General features: G+C 44.2%; 1 protein-coding gene across 3 annotated transcripts in view; it reads right to left on the bottom strand.

The window, feature by feature from the left end:
* The window catches only part of LOC132817077 (growth factor receptor-bound protein 14-like), a 141,047-nt gene that overhangs the window by 107,366 nt on the left and 12,463 nt on the right, over window positions 1-21,218 (bottom strand). The gene's annotated exons all lie outside the window — the stretch shown is intronic.

The following is a 21,218-nucleotide window of genomic DNA, read 5'->3' as shown; positions in this document are numbered from 1 at the left end:
ATCCTCTGATGCATCAATATTTTAACCCTCAGAAGTAAAGGACGGCAGATCTTTTGGCACTGCCCTCTTAACCGTGGAAATTTTGGAAAAGCGTTACCACCTGCAAGAAGTGAGAGAGACTATACATTGCAATCAAGGTGTGGAGGTTATGACATTCTGAACCTCCTTCCCTATAGATGTTATAGGTTTACCTACAACACATGAACTTCAATGATTTAGGCAGTGAGCTCACCATCATCTTCTCAAGGGCCACATGAATGGGCAATAAATATTGGAGCAGCCACATCCAATGACGGATTTGATTTTTAAAACAAAAATTGAGAGTGCATTGATCATGGGGGAAATGCAGAGTAATACAAGAATGAACATGCTTCACAGTTCTGATGCTGCTAGACCTGCTGAGCTTTTCCAGCAATTTCTGTTTTTGTTTCTGATTTACAGCATCAGCAGTTCTCTTGGTTTTTAATGCTTCACATTTGTCAAGACAAGGATGCTTTAGTATCTCCACAGGACTGGTCCTGGCCTTCACTGTAGAGGGCCAAAATCCTCTCCTTGGAGGGAGTGAAAAGCTGAATGTTGGGCACTACACTACCCATCCTGGCTCTTTTAGTCGTATTCAAAGCTGAGTTTTTCTGGAATGAGATCAAGGGAGGATTGGGAATGTCTGGCACAGATATTGGTACAAGTGCAGGTGGGGAAAACAAGATACAAGATGGCAGCAGAGGAAGACACTCCAGCAAGAGCTCCGCTGCTCCACCCACTATTTGTCCTCTCTTTTTTCCTCCTTTTCTGTGCTTTTTCTTCCTTCAAATTTTGACTTACCCGGAAGGGAATGGAGGAAGCAACTCCAGACCAGAGGCCATCACTGGCAGGTCCCAGAGGCAAGTCGACTGATCGATAGCCGTTCCGGAGCACAGGCAGGAAGCAATTCTGGAGTGCAGGGTGGAACAGAGAAGCAGTCCCTGACCGGAGGCCAGAATGTGAAAGCAGTCCCGGAGCACAGGCTGGAACGGGGAAGCAGTTCCTGAGCGGTAGCTGGTGCAAGAAGCAGTTCTGGAGCAGAGTCCATGGCGGGGACACAGTTCCAGAGCTGAAGCCAGCGTGGGAAAGCAGTCCCAGAGCAGAGGCCAACATCAGAAATGGTCGCGGAGCAAAGGCTGGCGAGGAGAATGAGTCCTGGAGCAAAGGCCGGCACAGGGAATGAGTCCCGGAGTGAGGCCAGCACTGGGAATGAGTCCTGGAGCAAGGCTGGCACGGGAAATGAGTCCCAGAATCAGGCCAACGCGGGGAATGAGTCCTGGAGTGAGATGGGCGTGGGTAATGAGACCTGGCGTGGAGGGATGCAGTGTGAAGAGGAGGGTTCCAAAGCAGAGACCAGTGCAGGAAATGACTCCTGGAGTGAGGCTGATGCGGCAAATGAATTCCAGAGTGGAGGCCAGTCCAGGAAAGCAGTCCCAGAGCACAAGCTGGTGTGGGTATGCAATCCCGGAGCAAAGACGAATGCCGAGAAGCAGTCCCAGAGCGGAGGCCGGTGCCAGGTGCACTCCCCCGGTGGAGGCTGGCATGGGGATGCAGTCCCAGAGTGGAGGCTGGCATGGGGATGCACTCCCAGAGCAAAGGCCAGTGCATTGATGCACTCCCAGAGCGGAGGCTGGCGCAGGGATACAGTCCTGGAGCGGAGGCTGGTGTGGGGTTATAGTCCCAGAGCAGAGGCGCACGGGGATACAGTCCTGGAGTGGCAGCTGGTGGCAGTCCCAGAGAAGAGGGAGCAGCCGACAGCCGATCCAGAGTGGACTAGAGGCTTGGAACAGAGCGGGGATGATTGTTGGACTGGGACCTGGGATGGGCAGAGACTATGAATGAGCTACTGCAATGTAATGTTTATTTGTAATGTCTGTCCTTTTAACTAGGTCATAGTTCTAATTCATACTATGAATCATTTTAAAGTAATACAATTACTTTTCTTATTTATTCTTCTTTTTGTAAGATGTGTAACTTGGTCCTTTGTACCTAAGATGCCATCATGCGTTGGTGACATTGTGTTACTCAGTACACATGACAATAAAGGATATTCTAGTCCTAATTCTAAATGTGGTGAGGTGGTCTGAGTGATTGAGTAGCTGCACAGAAGCTATGAGGGTTAAGTAGCCTGAGGCAATGACTGGGTGATAGCAGGTGAAGGAAGGCGTTGCATGCAATGGTGAGAGCAATAGAGTGTGAGATTTGGTTGCAGTAACAGAGATAGATTGAGTATGAGTTAGCAAAAAGAAGGCAGTGCCACTTACCCTGGTAGAACAGAGAAGATCATTGACCTTCTTGAGACTCTAAGTATTTGCCCTGGCTGTTAAGGATGCAGTGACACAGCTGGCAATCTATGATCAGGTCTGTTGATAGATTAAGTGGTCAATAAGATGGCAAGTGGAGTATAATGCGGGCAATTGTGAAGTTGTTCATTTTGGGAGAGAGAACAAAAGAACAGAACATTGTTTAAATGTAGAGAAACTGCAGCAAGCTAAAATACAAAGAGGCTTGGGAGTAGTTGGGATGACGCACCAAAAGCTATCACATGGCTGCAGCAGGTAATCAGAAAGTCTAATGGAATGTTGGCCTTACTTCAAGGATATTAGAGTATAAGAGGAGGGACGTTTTATTGCAACTATGCTCGATGCTGGTGAGACCACATATGGAGTACTGTGAGCAGTTTCCATCCCCTTATTTAAAGAAAGATATCATTTCATTTGAGGCAGTTCACAGAAGATTCACTAGGATAATTCGTGGTATGGAAGGATTAGCTTTTGAATAAACGCGAAACAGGTTGAGACTCTACTCACTGGAGTTCATAAGAATGAGGGATGATCTCATCAGAACATATAGGATTGTTAAGGGGCTTAACTGGGTAAATGTTGAGAGAATGTTTCACCTCATGGCAGAGTCTAGGACGAGAAGGCACAGTCTCAGAATAAAGGGGCAGTAATTTAAGACTACGATGCGGAGGAATTTCTTGTTTCAAATTGTTGAGAGTCACAAAGAGCTGTGGGGGTGGAGTCATAGAGTCATAGACATGTACAGCATGGAAACAGACCCTTCAGTCCAACTCGTCCATGCCGACCAGATATCCCAACCCAATCTAGTCCCACCTGCAAGCACCTGGCTCATATTCCTCCAAACTCTTCTTATTCATAAACACAAACAGATGCCTTTTACATGTTGCAATCGTACTAGCCTTACCATATCTTCTGGCGGCTCATTCCTTACACGGACCACCATTTGAGTGAAATAGTTACCCCTTAGGTCTCTTTTATATCTTTCCTCTCTCACCCTAAACCTATGCCCTCTAGTTCTGGACTCCCCCACCCCAGGGAAAAGACTTTATCTATTTATCCTATCCATGCCCCTCATGATTTTATAAACCTCAACAAAGTCACCCCTCAACCTCTGACACTCAAGGGAAAACAGCATGAGCCTATTCAACATCTCCCAATAACTAAAATCCTCCAACCTTGGCAACATCCTTATAAATCTTTTCTTAACCCTTTCAACTTTCACAACATTTTTCCGATGGGAAGGAGACCAGAAATGCATGCAATATTCCAACAGTGGCCTAACCAATGTCCTGTACAGCCGTAACATGACCTCCCAACTCCTGCACTCAATACTCTGACCAATAAAGGAAAGCATACCAAACACCTTCTTCACTATCCTATCTACCTACGACTCCACTTTCAAGAAGCTATGAACCTCCACTACAAGGTGTCTTTGTTCAGCAACATTTCGAGGTGTAAAAGTCCTGCTAATATTTGCTTTCCCAAAGTGCAGCACCTCACATTTAGCTAAATTAAACTCTATCTGCCACTTCTCAGCCCAATTGCCTATCTAATCAAGATTCCATTGTAATCTGAGGTAACCTTCCCCACTGTCCACTACACCTCCAATTTTGGTATCATCAGCAAACTTACTCACTATACCTCTTATGCTCAAATCATTTATATAAATGATGAAAAGTAGTGGACCCAGCACCAATCCTTGTGGCACTCCACTGGTCACAGGCCTCCAGTCTGAAAAACAACCCTCCACCACACCCTCTGTCTTCTACCTTTGAGCCAGTTTTGTATCCAAATGGTGAGTTCTCCCTGTATTCCATGAGATCTAACCTTGCTCACCAGTCTCCCATGGGGATCCTTGCCGAACGCCTTACTGAAGTCCATACAGATCACACCTACCACTCTGCCCACATCAATCTTCTTTGTTACTTCTTCAAAAAACTCAATCAAGTTTCCAAATACATGTATATCCTGTCTTTCAGGATTCCCTTCAACAACTTGCCTTCCACCGATGTCAGGCTCACTGGTCTATAGTTCCCTGGTTTGTCCTTACCACCTTTCTTAAAGAATGGCACCATATTAGTCAATCTCCAGTCTTGCGGCACCTCATCTGTGTCTGTCAATGATACAAATATCTCAATAAGTGGCCCCACAATCACTTCCCTAGCTTCCCATAGAGTTCTATGGTACAGCAGATCAAGTCCTGGGTATTTATCCACTTTTATGCATTTCAAGACATCCAGCACTTCCTCCTCTGTAATATGGACATTTTTCAAGATGTCACCATCTATTTCCCTACAGTCCACATCTTCCATGTCCTTTCCCACAATATCTACCCCATCTCCTGCAGCTGCACACAAAGGCCTCCTTGCTGATCTTTGAGGGTCCCTATTCTCTCCATAGTTACCCTTTTGTCCTTAATGTATTTGTAAAAACCCTTTGCCTTGTATATACTAAAGGCTGAGATTGATAGATTCTTGATTTGTTGGGGAATTGAAGCTATAGGGAAAAAAAATGAAAGTTCATGTGAGATCAGCCATGATCCTATTGAATGGGAGAGCAGACTCAACAGGTTGAATGGCCCACTCCTGTTCCTATTTTTTAATGGTCATATAGCAGTTTGTTAACTAAGGGCAGCACAGTGGCTCAGTGATTAGCACTGCTACCTCACAGCGCCAGGAACCCAGGTTCGATTCCAGCCTTGGTGACTGTCTGTGTGGAGTTTGCACATTCTCCCCATGTCTGTGTGGGTTTCCTCCGGGTGCTCCGGTTTTCTCCCACAATCCAAAGATGTACAGGTTAGGTGAATTGGCCATGCTAAATTACCCATAGTGATCAGGGATGTGTAGGCTAGGTGCATTAGTTAGGGGTAAATGTAGAGGAATGGGTTTGGGTGATATACTTTTTGGAGGGTTGATGTGGACTTGTTGGGTCGAAGGGCCTGTTTCCACGTTGTAGGGATTCTATGAAAGAAAAAATGGCACTGGCAACAGGGATCCCAGCATTTCCTAGTAGTGGAGACTACTAATGCCCACGGTGAATGGGAAAATCCAACTAGGTTTGGATAATAAGTGCACCAGCGTTGTGGTACCTTGTTAATGAGTTTGAGACAAAAAGCTTCCAGACATTGCAGAGAGAAATCCTCATGAAACCTGACACCACAACGAAACACAATCATCTGACACGATCTCATTTCTGGTAAAATGCAAACACTGTGCCAATTTGAAGCCATTTTACATTGTTGTTCTACAGATCCTTGGAATTATTAATTAAAGTTTATTACATAATTAGCAACCAGCCATTGGCTAAATAATGTCCTTCAATTAAGTTTTATTCGAAGAAATTATAAAAATTATCAAACAATTACATTTAGGATGTAATATTTAGGATTTAGTATTTACAAAGCTCAAAGTTTAAAAGTACTAGTTTGCTGCTGTAAGACTGTCTTTTTTTGGAAGATCACCAAGTCAGATAATATGCTTTATTCTAGCCTTGAGCATTACAATGATGAAACCAACCAGTGAGGGGCGGGACAGTGGGTCTGTGGTTAGCACTGCTGCCTCACAGACCTGGATTCGATTACAGCCTTGAGTGACTGTCTGTGTGGAGTTTGCACATTAGATTAGATTAGATTACTTACAGTGTGGATACAGGCCCTTTGGCCCAAGAAGTCCACACCGACCCGCCGAAGCGCAACCCACCCATACCCCTACATTACCCCTTTACCTAACACTACGGGCAATTTAGCATGGCCAATTCACCTGACCCGCACATCTTTGGACTGTGGAAGGAAACCGGAGCACCCGGAGGAAACCCACGTAGACACGGGGAGAACGTGCAAACTCCACACAGTCAGTCGCCTGAGTCGGGAATTGAACCCGGGTCTCAGGCGCTGTGAGGCAGCAGTGCTAACCACTGTACCACCGTGCCGCCCACACATTCTCCCGTGTCTGCGTGGGTTTCCTTCAGGTGCTCCGGTTTCCTCCCAGATGTGCAGGTCAAGTGAATTGACTATGCTAAATTGCCCATAGCATTCAGGGATGCATAGGTTAGGTGCATTATTCCGTGGCAAATGTGGAGTAATAGGGGAATAGGTCTGGGTGGGATACTCTTCGGAGGGTCAGTGTGGAGTTGCTGGGCCGAAGGGCCTGTTCCCACACAGTAGGGTTTCTATGAAGAGAAAATTATACAAAGTCAAGTAACAGGAGGCACAATGAAAGCAATCATGTTTACTTGAATGGACAGTATACTGGCAAACTCTAATTAAAACAAACCAATAATTAAATTGACCAATTATGAAATTTCACAAATATGATTTGAGATTAGGTATTGATAACATTAGAAATAAATATAAAGATTTTTTTTTGCTAGTCATATACTAGATGCTTCCAAATGCAGAATTTGAAAAAAAAAGTCAAGAAACCACTCAAGGAATGTATGATTTTATGTTAGCCTCAATCATCGAAAAGACAGTTTGTATTGGTTAATATTCACCTTTTTAGAAATATCTTCTTTAAATTGACTTTTTGAGAGTCATCTGTGGCTTATTTTTATATCTTGTATAACCTAAATGCTTATAAAAAATTATAGCATTAATTTGAATTAAAATACACAATTTGTTAAAAAGAATTATAAATTCTGACAAACACAGCAGGACAAAATAGAAATACTGGACAGCTGATTAATTCATTGTTAAAAAAAGTAAAAAGTGACTAACAACACACAGGAAAGGTAAACTGACAATAAAACGACAGTTTAGAGTGTGATGCTGGAAAATTACAGTAGGTCAGGTAGCATCTGAGGATCGGGAGAATTGACATTTCGGGCATAAGCCCTTCATCAGGAATGAGGCGTGTGAGCCAAGGGTGTAGAGAGATAAATGGGATGGGAGTGGGGATGGGGAGAATGTAGCTAAGAGTGCAGTAGATAGATGATGGTGGGGTGGGGGTAATGGTGATAGGTCAGAGAGTAGGGTGGAGCTGATACATGGGAAGGAAGATGGATAGGTAGGACAGATCATGAGAGCGGTGCCGAGTTGGAAGGTTGGATCTGGGATGAGGTAGGGGAAGGGGAAATGAGGAAACTGGTGAAATCCACATTAATCCCATGTGTTTGCAGGGTCCCAAAGCAGAAGATGAGGCCTTCTTCCTCCAGGCATCAGGTGATTAGGGTTTGGCAATGGAGGAGGCCAAGCACCATGTCCTTGGTGAAGTGGGACAGGGAGTTAAAGTGTTCAGCCATGGGGCAGTGGGGTAGCTTTGTACGTGCGTCTGAGTGATGTGCTCTGAAGTACTCTGCAAGTAGAGGAGTAGAGGAGAGGATTCTGAATGGGGAGCAACAGATACAGAAAATGACACGTATGGAAGTGCAAGTAAATCTCTAATGGATGTGGAAGGCTCCTTTGGGGCCTTGGATGGAGGTGGGTGGGGTGCAATGTGGGCAAAGGTTTTGCAATTCTTGTGGTAACAGGGGAATGTGCCAAGAGAGAAGAATAGGTTGGGTGGGGACATGGACCTGACAAGAAAGTCGTGGTATTTATGGAAAGCAGATAGGGGTGGGGAGGGAAATACATCTCTGATGGTGCAGTCCTTTTGTAGGTGGCGGAAATGGTGGAGGGTGATGCGATGTATCTGGAGGTTGATGGGGTGGAAGGTGAGGACCGGGGAGTTCTGTCCTTGTTAAGGTTGGAGGGGTGGGGCTTGAGGGCGAAGGTGCAAGAAGTGTATGAGACGTGCTGGAGGGCATCATTGAACACATGGGATGGGAAATTGCGGTCTTTGAAGAAGGAGGCCACCCGGTGTGTTCTGTGGTGGAACTGGTCCTCCTGGGAGCGGATGCAGCAGAGGCAGAGGATTTGGGAATAAGCGATAGCATTCTAACAGGAGGGAGGATGGGAGGAGCTGTAGTCCAGGTAGCTGTGGGAGTTGGTGGGTTTGTAGAAGATGTCTGTGTGGAGTCAGTCACCGTTAATGGAGAGGGAGAGGAAGGTGAGGGATGATTCGGTGATGGTCCATGTGAACTGCCCTGATGACCTGTCCTACTTTTTAGATTAGATTACTTACAGTATGGAAACAGGCCCAAAAAGTCCACACCGACCCGCCGAAGCGCAACCCACCCATACCCCTACATTTACCCCTTACCTAGCATTAGGGGCAATTTAGCACGGCCAATTCACCTGACCTGCACATCTTTGGACTGTGGGTGGAAACCGGAGCACCCGGAGGAAACCCACGCAGACACGGGGAGAACGTGCAAACTCCACACAGTCAGTCGCCTGAGTCGGGAATTGAACCCAGGTCGCTGGCGCTGTGAGGCAGCAGTGCTAACCACTGTGCCACCGTGCCGCCCCAAACTTGTCCATCTTCCTTCCCATGTATCCACTCCTCCCACCTCTCCGACCTATCACCATTACCCCAACCTCCATCCACCTATGGCACTCTCAGCTACCTTCCCCCCAGTTCCACCCCCTCCCATTTATCTCTCTACCCCCTGGGTTCACAAGCCTCATTCCTGATGAAGGTCTTATGCCCAAAACTCGATTCTCCTGCTTCTCAGATGCTGCCTGACCTGCTGTGTTTTTCCAGCACCACACTCTCGTCTGATCTCCAGCAGCTGTAGTCCTCACTCCCTCAAGGACAGTTGTACTGACAATAAAATGCGTCCGAATGCAATCCCATCTCCTCACAATACAGATTTGGAATACATGTCCAGTGAAGAAGTTAGTATGCTGGAGTGTTTAACAAAAGAAAATCATTTGCAGTTTCAACTGTAGGAAAAGGTCGGCTGTAAAATGTGGAAGCAGGCGAAAGGTAAAGACTGTTAATTGTGCGCTATCAGGGAGGACAGAGTTATCCAAACCAAGGAATAAGCAATGCAAGAATTAAAGCCATTGAGGAGACAACAGAAAGAGCTCTGTTTAAATGAAGCGGCTGGGTTACATCACACATCCGTGACATGAAAAAGGAAACTGCCAGAACAGCGTTCCTGTTCGTCAGCAATGTTCCGAACTCTAACCCTAACACGGCAGTTTTAAAACATCTTGCTGAAAGAAAATTAGATGCTTATTTTTGTTTAGAGGGTGTTAGCTGTGCCCCAAGAGAATATATTAAAGTTCAGCGATCTAATAAGATTGCTGTTGTTGTCAAACAAAACTATTTTGAGTTAGAAAAGAGATTAAAATTACAACATGCACTTATCTCTGTAATTGCTAAAAGCGAACCCATTTTGGATCTAACACTCAGTCTGTTTTTTTAATGGCTGTTAGAGATGTGTTTGTCGGGCTGGCAATGTTTGGATCTCTCACCATGGATAATAATAGTCAAAGTAAATGTTTTTTTCCACTCCAGTGTACCCAGATAAATATCCTTCACTCCCCACCAAAGTTAAACTAGAGCCAGTCCACATTTCAGTAGCTTTCAAATTTCAAATAACCGTTTAAGACGCAGAAGATCAAGTAGTAAATGAGGAAGAAATATCTATCCCTTTATTTCATGCTGAGATTCAAGCTTGAGTTTGTTATCTGGGAGCGATTGAAATTGGGAATGAAGCTTTGAAAGTAAATACACGGTCAGACTTCAGGCGAAACCAGTCAGAGCGAGAAAATCGGGATTGAAGCATATTATGGTAACTGCTTGTACAAGGGAGTTAACATAAAAAGCAGAGCCCCCAAATTTATCACGTGCAAACCTCTGCAGATATCATCGTCCTCATTTTGCATGATCTTGGAACTGCAAACATCAATCTGAATACAAAGATGAAACAGACGAAGTAGCTTTTTAGCATATGGATTTTGGCAATACATTTTGTTTGAATAATTCCAGCATGTAAGGCTGAGAACGCCAATGACTGTGGGGTGGGGGTACAAATTTCATTTTAAAAGTGCATTTATCGGAATTTCACTGACAGATTGGAAGTGTATTGGGAATTTCAACTTGTGCGACCTGCACTGGCGTCAGCTCAGAGCTAACGCAATTGAAGTATGGGCTTCTGTTAAAGATTCGAACGAAGCACAGTAAGAAGGGGAGGCGCGGTGGTAGTTTGGCGCACTGACCTTTATACGGCTGAAGCCAAACGCCAGCTCGCGGACGCCTCCTCTTATCGCCCCCTTGACCACGACCCCACCTCCCACCACCAAACCATCATCTCACAGACCATCCAGGACCTCATCACCTCAGGGGATCTCCCATCCACCGCCTCCAACCTCATAGTCCCACAACCCCGCACCGCCCGTTTCTACCTCCTGCCCAAAATCCACAAACCTGCCTGCCCCGGCCGACCCATTGTCTCAGCCTGCTCCTGCCCCACCGAACTCATCTCCCAATACCTCGACACGGTCCTGTCCCCTTTAGTCCAAGAACTCCCCACCTACGTTCGGGACACCACCCACGCCCTCCACCTCCTCCAGGATTTTCGCTTCCCCGGTCCCCAACGCCTTATTTTCACTATGGACATCCAGTCCCTGTACACCTCCATCCCCCATCACGAAGGACTCAAAGCCCTCCGCTTCTTCCTTTCCCGCCGCACTAACCAGTACCCTTCCACTGACACCCTCCTTCGACTGACTGAACTGGTCCTCACCCTGAATAACTTCTCTTTTCAATCCTCCCACTTCCTCCAAACTAAAGGAGTTGCCATGGGCACCCGCATGGGCCCCAGCTATGCCTGCCTCTTTGTAGGATATGTGGAACAGTCCATCTTCCGCAACTACACTGGCACCACCCCCCACCTTTTCCTCCGCTACATCGATGACTGTATCGGCGCTGCCTCGTGCTCCCACGAGGAGGTTGAACAGTTCATCAACTTTACTAACACCTTCCATCCCGACCTGAAATTCACCTGGACTGTCTCAGACTCCTCCCTCCCCTTCCTAGACCTTTCCATTTCTATCTCGGGCGACCGACTCAACACAGACATCTATTATAAACCGACTGACTCCCACAGCTACCTGGACTACACCTCCTCCCACCCTGCCCCCTGTAAAAACGCCATCCCATATTCCCAATTCCTTCGTCTCCGCCGCATCTGCTCCCAGGAGGACCAATTCCAACACCGCACAACCCAGATGGCCTCCTTCTTCAAGGACCGCAGATTCCCCCCAGACGTGATCGACGATGCCCTCCACCGCATCTCCTCCACTTCCCGCTCCTCCGCCCTTGAGCCCCGCTCCTCCAACCGCCACCAAGACAGAACCCCACTGGTTCTCACCTACCACCCCACCAACCTGCGCATACAACGTATTATCCGCCGCCATTTCCGCCACCTCCAAACGGACCCCACCACCAAGGATATATTTCCCTCCCCTCCCCTATCAGCGTTCCGCAAGGACCACTCCCTTCGTGACTCCCTTGTCAGATCCACACCCCCCACCAACCCAACCTCCACCCCCGGCACCTTCCCCTGCAACCGCAGGAAATGTAAAACTTGCGCCCACACCTCCACACTCACTTCCCTCCAAGGCCCCAAGGGATCCTTCCATATCCGCCACAAGTTCACCTGTACCTCCACACACATCATCTATTGCATCCGCTGCACCCGATGTGGCCTCCTCTATATTGGTGAGACAGGCCGCTTACTTGCGGAACGCTTCAGAGAACACCTCTGGGCCGCCCGAACCAACCAACCCAATCACCCCGTGGCTCAACACTTTAACTCTCCCTCCCACTCCACCGAGGACATGCAGGTCCTTGGACTCCTCCACCGGCAGAACACAACTACACGACGGCTGGAGGAGGAGCGCCTCATCTTCCGCCTGGGAACCCTCCAACCACAAGGTATGAATTCAGATTTCTCCAGCTTCCTCATTTCCCCTCCCCCCACCTTGTCTCAGTCGGTTCCCTCAACTCAGCACCGCCCTCCTAACCTGCAATCCTCTTCCTGACCTCTCCGCCCCCACCCCACTCCGGCCTATCACCCTCACCTTGACCTCCTTCCACCTATCCCACCTCCATCGCCCCTCCCCCTAGTCCCTCCTCCCTACCTTTTATCTCAGCCGGCTTGGCTCTCTCTCTCTTATTCCTGATGAAGGGCTTATGCTCGAAACGTCGAATTCTCTATTCCTGAGATGCTGCCTAACCTGCTGTGCTTTGACCAGCAACACATTTGCAGCTTCTACTACCAAGAGAAATATTACGTTAGTTGAGGGGTTAAACTGCAGGTTGCTGTAATGCCAGCGTGTGCGGAATGTACCTAGCACATCTTGTTTCCATTGTAGTAAAACAGGCTATTATGCACGAGATTGGTAGAAATAAACCATCTCCAAAATCAGACTTTCCCAAGATATTGGAAATCACCCAACATAATCAGCAACACTCTCAAAATGCCCCACATCAAGATTTACCAAAACAAACTTTTTTAACACTTCGTTTTTTTTCCTCTAAAGTAGAAGGTGAAATCAACCAAACGCTCAAGAAAAGAATTTTTGGAATTTTGGAAGGCATTTGACAAGGTGTCACACATTGGTCTACTTAATAATATGAGAGCCCATGATGCTGGTGGTAGTGTTTTAGCATGAATAGAAGGTTGTCCAAGTGATAGCAGACAGAACTTGGGATAAGGGGGTTGGGGGACACAACAACAGTAAATCAATCAATCAATCAATCTTTTCCAGGATGGTAACCTGTAACTAGTGGGATCAGTTCTGGTCCTACAATTATTTGCACTAAATATTAATAACCAGGATGAGGTATGTATATGTACTATAGCAAAGTTTGTGGATAACACAAAAACAGATCGGAACACAAGTGGTGAGAATAATGCAAAATGTCTGCAGGAGGATATAGACAGGTTTGGCAATTGGGCAAAAACTTTGCATATGGAATATATTGTGAGAAAATATGAGGTTTGGCAGGAAGAATAGAGGATCTGAATATTACTTAAATGAAGAAAGACTTCAGAGGGATTTGGGAATCCATAGCCAAGAATCACAAAAAGTATCCAAGTTCAGTGGATACGGGGAAAGTTAAATGGAATTTTGGTCTTAATTTCAAACAGAATGGAGTATAAAAATAGTAGGTCTTGCTAAAACTATATCAGGCACTTGTCAGACCACAACTGGCATACTCTGAACAGGTTTGGGCCATTTACCAAAGAAAAGCTTTGAAGGAAGTCCAAAGAAAGTCCTTAGGCTGATACCAGACATGGAGAGACTGTCTTATGAGAAGTGGTTGAGGAGGTTGGGCCTCCACTTGTTCAAAGATAGAAGAATAAAGCAACTTTATTGAAACATACAAGATTCTTGGGAGACTTGACAGGGAACTTTGGAAAGGTAAGAGGGTCTAGGACCAAGAGATTGTACTTAACTCAGTGATGAGGAGACATTTCTTCTCTCAGAGGGTAGTAAGTGTATGTAATTCTTTATCTCTGAGGGCTGTGTCATTATTCATGTTCAGGACTGAAATGGACAGATGTTTAATCAGAGAGGGAATCATGGGTTTTGAATTGATTGTGATAGTAGACAAGCCATTTTTATTGTTCTAGAAGTGGACCAACAACGACATATGTTAATTAACAGAGGCTCAGCTGTCACAATCATTCACACCTCACACACTGAACATTTCATGATTGCAGACAAGGGTTGTGCTCTGTTGCAAAGGTTATGATGGCTCTAAACATTTGTATTTGTAATGGAAGCTTCTGAACTGCAGTTGGGAAGTTTCTTTTTCTCTGCATGGTTGACACTCTGCTGCAAATGAATTTGCCATTATGAAGTGAATGATAAGATCTGACACATTAGACCAACATGGTGCCATTATTGACCATAACAATAACTGTTTATGGTTGGTGGTGAAGATGAGAAAACGGTGCAAGTTTCAGATGCTCATTCTTTTTATCAATTAAAAAAGCTTGTTTCTATTATACACTCAACCTTCAGAATGAACAAAGAATAAAAAACAATATAGCACAGGAACAGGCCCTGTGGCTCTCCAAACCTGCACTGAGACATTTTGCCCTTCCATACTAAAACTGTCTTCAGTTACAGGATCCATTGTCTTCAATTACCTTCCTATTTCTTGGATTCATCTCGGTGCTTCTTGAATGCTTCCACCACCTCCTCTGGCAGAGCATTCCAGGCACTTAGCAACCTTTATTTGAAAAACTTCCTCGCACATGTCTTTTAAACTACCCTCCAACCCCGCAACTTGAACCTGTGTCTCTTAGTAATTGACTCTTCCATCCTGGGAAAAAAGCCCGATCCGTTTCACTCTGTCCATTACCATTCACAATCTTATAAACTTCTATCATCTCCTGCATTCTAGTAAAAACAAATCCAGTCTATCCAATCTTTCTTCATAGCTAAAATCCTCATTCAAGGCAACTTCCTGGTGAATCTTTTCTGTACCCTCTCCAAAGCAACCACATTTTTCTGGGTGTGTAATGACCAGAACTGTACGCAATATTCCTAGTGTGGCCAAGCTAAATTCTATAAAGCTGCAGCATAACTTTTTCATCCTTATACTCAGTGCCTCTTCCAATGAAGACAAGAATGCCATAGGCCTTTTTAACTACGTTATCGGTGGACCTGCACACCCAGATCCCTCTGCGTAACTCCTAAGAATGCTGCCATTCACTGTACAATTTCCACCTGTACTTGACCTTCCAAAATGTATCACCTCACATTTGTCTGGATTAAACTCCATCTGCCATTTTTCTGCCTGTGCCTCCAACTGATCTATATCCTGCTTGAGTAAAAGTTAATTTAGCTAATTAAACACCTTGCTGTCTTTGCCACTAACAGTTGTGATTATGGATGAATGAAAAGAAGAAATCTATCAACAGAAATCCTCATTTATTTGGTAAATTTTATCTGTATCTAATTCCAAAAATAAAGTTACCATTATATTAGACAAGCAGTTAATTCCATTGCCTTACAATCACCGGGAGGCAGATTTCTGAAAAAATGCGCCTTTTTTAATACACTCATGGGACGTTTTTAGCCTGGAACCTAACTTAGTTGTATTTGGATGATAAACTATTGATCATCAGAATTCTGAAAAACTAGCCTATTCTATTGTGAGAGAAGCATACATTTTACATTCCTCTCCATCCATGAATAAAATAAGTTTCATTCAGGGAAACAAAAACTGGTCTGATCATTTGGGATCAGGTTAATTATCAGAGAGACTTTAGAAACTGAATTTTGCTGCAACAGCATAATTACCGTTAACTTTTAAAAATTGCAAATCCAAATATGCAGCCTGCTTGAAAAGAAAGGCACAATAAAGCTGGATCAAGCTTTCAAAAGGCAGTAATGCAAACTGTTACTCTGATGGCACCTGATCCACCTTTTGTTTTTCATTTGAAGCTTGTTTCGACTGAACAATGTCTACCTGGTGTTCTTTGCTAGGAACATGATCAAAAACCACAACGGGCTACATGCATATTATGTATCCTACAAGGAACTGAATACCTATTCAGCATGTGAATCCCATGCATTAGCTATGTTTCAGATGCTACAGCATTTTGTCTTTATCTCAGGCTTGCGGAGTATTATCTTGCATTCACTATTAGAATTTATTAATAAAGCCTGAAGGATCTTTCACTTCATCAAACATTTAAACACAATGATTTTGGAATTGTTGACTGGTATTATTGGCTAATTTTTCTTGATTAAGAGACAAATCTGCATAAGTGTTCGTTGACTGCAATTCACTTTGAATTACTACCATTCATGAACAAACCTATCCAGAATTTGGAGATGCCGGTGTTGGACTGGGGTGTACAAAATTAAAAGTCACACAACACCAAGTTATAGTCCAACAGGTTTAATTGGAAGTACTAGCTTTCAGAGTGCCACTCCTTCATTAGGTGGTTGCCCTGACGAAGGAGCGGCATTCCGAAAGCTAGTGCTTCCAGTTAAACCTATCCAGGGCACAGTAGATGTGTATGTGGATGGCTCCTGTTGTCATTTCCAAGATTTACCACATACAGGCTATGCTGTAAGATTGCAAGGAATAGAGGGTAAGAGACGATATGCTAAATGTCATTTACAATATGCAGAGATAGTTGTCTACTCAACCATCAGAAAGACAGAATTAAACAGTAAACATTTGATGTGATGGTGCCTATGCCATCAATACTATGTTAGCTCTTACCCTAGATCATAAAAATACTGTACTTCCAAAGACAAATCTTTAGTTTATGATTCACTGTAGAGGAAGGTACAGACAGTCCTTAATAATCGTAGTCAATACTTTTACATTGGTAAGCTAGCTACCCAGAACAATCCTATAGTAAAGGAAATACAAAAGCTGGCAAATATACTACAGTATCAAGAAAATTTTATTTGAAAAACTCAACTGAGTAATGTAGCAGAATCAAAGTGAATTTTTCAATACATTTAAGCATTCAACAGTAACAGATGAACCTAAGATTGTTGTTTTTGTACATTCATAGAGCATAGGCCACTTCCACAACCAGCTCTTTGGGCTGCACCATTCAACTAACGTGTGAAATCCAGATGAGCTACTGATATGCAACATTAAAGGCAATATCCTTTCTTCTGGAATTTCTTCTGAAATGGGACAAGAACTTATTGCACTCATGCCAATAAGTAGCTCCTATTCAGCAGACGTTGGACGGGATGCAGTAAATCTAAATGTACCCCATTGTTTGCCATGTCTTCAGGAGAACCTTCCAGCCTATTCCAACACAGCACTTTTGAAAAGTACAGCACTTTCTGAGGGACCATGGAGTAATTTTCAAACTGATTTTTTTTTGGGGTTGCTGTCAAAACCTCCAAACATTTGTTTTATTCCAAAAAAAGCTTTATTCATGAAAAAAAAAGCTTTGTCTACATTCACAGGTACCAAAGCAGTTCTGTACAGTCTTTGCATGTCAATAAAAGCAAACATTGGAATTTGATATTTCCTGCAGTTGAGAAAATAAAAGGCATTTGTTACTCATGCAGGACAGTATTTACACACATTGAGGCAACAAAAGGATCTGAGAAGTGAACAGATCCTTGTTATACTTCAGCAGGAAGACCTTAGGCAGTGGTCTTCCCATTGCACTTTGGGGGCAGCAGCCCCAAGCTTTAGTGGATCCCTCAGCACACAGTCCTGGACCTTGGAATGTGCCAGTCTGCAACACTTAGTCAAAGCCAATCCTTTACACTGGAAAACCAACAAGTGGATGAAAGGGCATCTTCCACCAAGTCCATGATCCTCCAGGTGCAATCAATATTTCTCTCAGTTTGTGTCCTGGGGAATAGGCTGTAGAGCAGAGTCTTGCATCAGGGAGCTGCTCGGGATGAATCTTGTAAAATACCACTGCATCTCTCTCCAGACCTTCTTTGCAAAGACACATTCCAGAAGGAGATGTGTGACGGTCTCTTCAGCAGCTCAACTGCTTCAAGGGCAGCATATGGTGGTACACAGAGTCTTGGCATGCATGAAAGTTCTGTCAACACTGTCCTTTTCACCAGTAATCAAGTTACAGCTTGGTGCTTGTTGGAAAGTTCTGCCAATTCGGCATCTGTAGGGCAGAAGATGGTAGCACCAGCACAGTAAGTAGTGTTCAGGCTCCTGAGTGGTCTATTACATGTCAGCTGCATTCATCTCTTTCTCTCCTTCCTCATCTTTTTCTTTCTCTTTTCCTTTTCCACTTTATCTTCTGTTGTCATAGGGAAGCCAGAATGGTGCTCGGCTGTGGTGGAAGTGGTGCATGGGGAGGGGACTCCTGGCTGTGGTAGGTGTGAGGTGCGGTGACTCCTTTAGACCCAGGATACCCATTCAGAGACCTTGCATAAGCTCTGGAGCTGTGTTTTAAGAGCCCTTATATAAAAGATTAACTCTATTTATGCCGTTTCTTTTTATAAATTGTACTAACTCAAAATGGCACTGGATTGTAGTGACAAATAACTTTTCACTGTATCTTTCTAGATAAATAATTCATAATAATAATCATTAAATTGATTATTAGTCTGCTCAGGGGATCTGTCCTAATATAATCTGAGGAGAGTTTTGTGATCAGTCCGTGGAAGTCACGGTTAATTAGGGAAACACAGTGTTGGAAGTATGGTCAGTTGGGTCATTGAATCCAGTCAGAGGTCTGACATGATTACAGTTCCAGGTGTCTATCCATTGATTTTTCAAGAGGTTTTAAGGGAGGTGACGGTTGTAGGTACATTGGGAAAAGAGAATCAAGGCTCAGGGGAGCAAAGCATCGGTTTTTGCAGAAGTGGAATGAGAATGGTGACAAAGGGAAACTCAAGTTCAATGGAGCAAATTTGGAACATTATCATATGGCATTGTAGGCTACAGGATATGAAAGATATTGATTGTGGCCAACACATTTGCCTGCACAGGAGGAGGAGTACAAAACAGCAGGGTGGACATCATTAAGGTCTAATGCCAAGCTTCAAGGGCAACCAGTTTGTTTGTATATGAAATTCAATGTTGGAGGTCTCCACATAATGTAAAGGATAGGTTGAAAGGAGCTGTTTGGTTAATAGAGGACATTCAGGATTCCGGCAGCTACCTGATGACTAGGTAGGGCCCAGTGTTGACAGTGTTCAGCATGATCTGTATTGTCAGACATGGCTTTTCTGTCTCTAGATGAGAAGTGTTACTAGAAAATGTCTGGAACAATGCGCTGGTTGGGTGGAGTAAATGTCAGTTTGAAGACTGAAAGCTGAAGGCAGTTGCTTTATATCATTGGTACTTGTAAATTGAACCTGGGCACATCAGGAATGCTGAAGTTAATAGTAATAAGAGTTCAAAACACCACGCTGGCTGAAGTGAACTCATTATGAGTTTCACATCCAAGAGTCCTGAATGAGCCGTACAAGTTAGAGTTCTCACCTATCATGCAAGTGTAACAATTGTCTGTGTTGTATGTCATGTCAAGTTCTGTGCTTGATGTGGGTGTATGTGGTGTTGCACTGCAAGTGACTCATTTTCACTCCTATGTGTTGGCTACACAGCTGTCATGGCACCTTCAATAACTTACAGCTGAGGTGGAATGTAGTTCTCCATGGGTGAGGTGCCAGAAGACCGGAGGTTGGCTAACATGGTGCCATTATTTAAGAAAAGTTGTAGGAAAATCCAGGTAACCATAGACCGGTGAACCTGACATCAGTGGTGGGTCAGCAGTTGGAATAGATTCTGAGGGACAGAATTTACTTGCATTTGGAAAGGCAGAGACTGAGTAGCGATAGTCAACATGGTTTTGTGCATGGGAAATCATGTCTCACAAACTTAATTGGGTTTTTTGAAGAAGTTACAAAGAAGATTGATGAAGGCAGAGCGTTGTCTATATGGACTTCAGCAAAACATTCAACAAGGTTCTGCATGGTAAATTAGTTAGTAATGTTAGATCACATGTGTTCTGAGAGGAGCTAGTCAATTGGATACAAAACTGGCTTGAAGGTAAGAGATTGAGGATGATTCAGAGAGTTGCTTTTCAGACTGGAGGCCTGTGACCAGAGGTGTACCACAAGGATCAATGCTGGGTCAACTACTTTTCATCATTTATGTAAATGAATTGGGTGTAAATGTAGAAGATATGATTAGGACGTTTGCAGATGACACCAAAATAGGTGATGCTGTGGACAGCAAAGAAGATTATCTTAGAGTACAAAGGGTCCTTGAACAGATGGACCAAGGGGCTGAGGAGTGGCAGATGGAGTTTAATTTAGAGAAATGTGAGGTGTTGTATTTTGGTAAGGCAAGCCAGGGCAGGACTTATACACTAAACAGTAGGACCCTCTGCGGAGTGTTGCTGAACAAAGAAACTAGGGCTGCAGGTACGTGGTTCCTTGAAAGTGGAGTCACAGGTAGTTAGGGTGGTGAAGAAGGCAGTTGTCACACTTGCCTTCATTGGTCAGAACATTGCGTATCGGAGTTGGGAGGTCATGTTGCAGGTGTACAGGACATTGGTGAGGCCACTTTTGGAATTCTGCATATAATTCTCGTTGCCCTTCTATAGGAAGAATTTTGCTAAACTTGAGAGGGTGCAGAAAAGATTTACAAGGAATGTTGTCAGGACTGAAGGGTGTGAGTTATTGGGAGAGGCTGCATAGGCTAGGACTTTTTTCCCTGGAAGGGAAACTAAGGGGTTACGTTATAGAGATTTATAAAATTAAAGCAATCGGATTCAGAAATGTAGCTGGATTCCCCCAGGTGCAGGGTGCCATTGACTATGAAATTCATCAACACTAACAGCCTCTATTTGGTTAATGTTCTGGTGATCCATGATCATCATTACCACTTCCTGGTCAAATGTGCCCACTTTCCTGGCAGATGATATGACTCCTACACTCTATGTTCTTGTTTTGTTTATGGATCCAGGACCTTACAAACCTAGTTGCTGGGCAGCAAGAGCTACCCACTGAAAGCATGGCTCATAACACTATTACACAACTTAAAACCTGATTCAGACTGCAGTTTAATGCAGAGAGGAGGTATGTCGTTAATGAGATGAGTTTGGTAAGTTGGGCAAGAAACCTCACAGTGAAGAACCTTCTGAAAAACTGAACACAACTCAGAACTAACCAGATAACACAAGATTCAGTCTTTTGTGACCAGAGCAACCTTTTGAATTTTTTTGCAGCTCAATATAAAGACTGTAATATGACTGTATGCTGAAAGAAATGTGACTGAGTCACAGATGGTGTCAACAGAATGATTACAGTCAAATGAGGTGTAAAAGTTTCAGAGAAATGGCATCGCTTACATTCACACTGGATGTCAGAGTATGTGCTGGCTCACAGGGCAGAAAATAAGAATTCCATAAGTCAGCAAATATTTTAAATCATTAAACTGGCCCAAATGAAGTCAAACATATCGGAGACTTGTACAATGCAGCACAGTCAGATTCTTGCATTATGAAAACATAACTTCTGTATAACCTCTAGATTTTAGTTTTACCATGTTGAAAGCTTATAATCCTTCCCATATC

This window comes from Hemiscyllium ocellatum, chromosome 7 (genome assembly GCF_020745735.1).
Source record: "Hemiscyllium ocellatum isolate sHemOce1 chromosome 7, sHemOce1.pat.X.cur, whole genome shotgun sequence".
Taxonomy (NCBI): domain Eukaryota; kingdom Metazoa; phylum Chordata; class Chondrichthyes; order Orectolobiformes; family Hemiscylliidae; genus Hemiscyllium; species Hemiscyllium ocellatum.
This window is presented reverse-complemented; position numbering and strand designations above follow the sequence as displayed.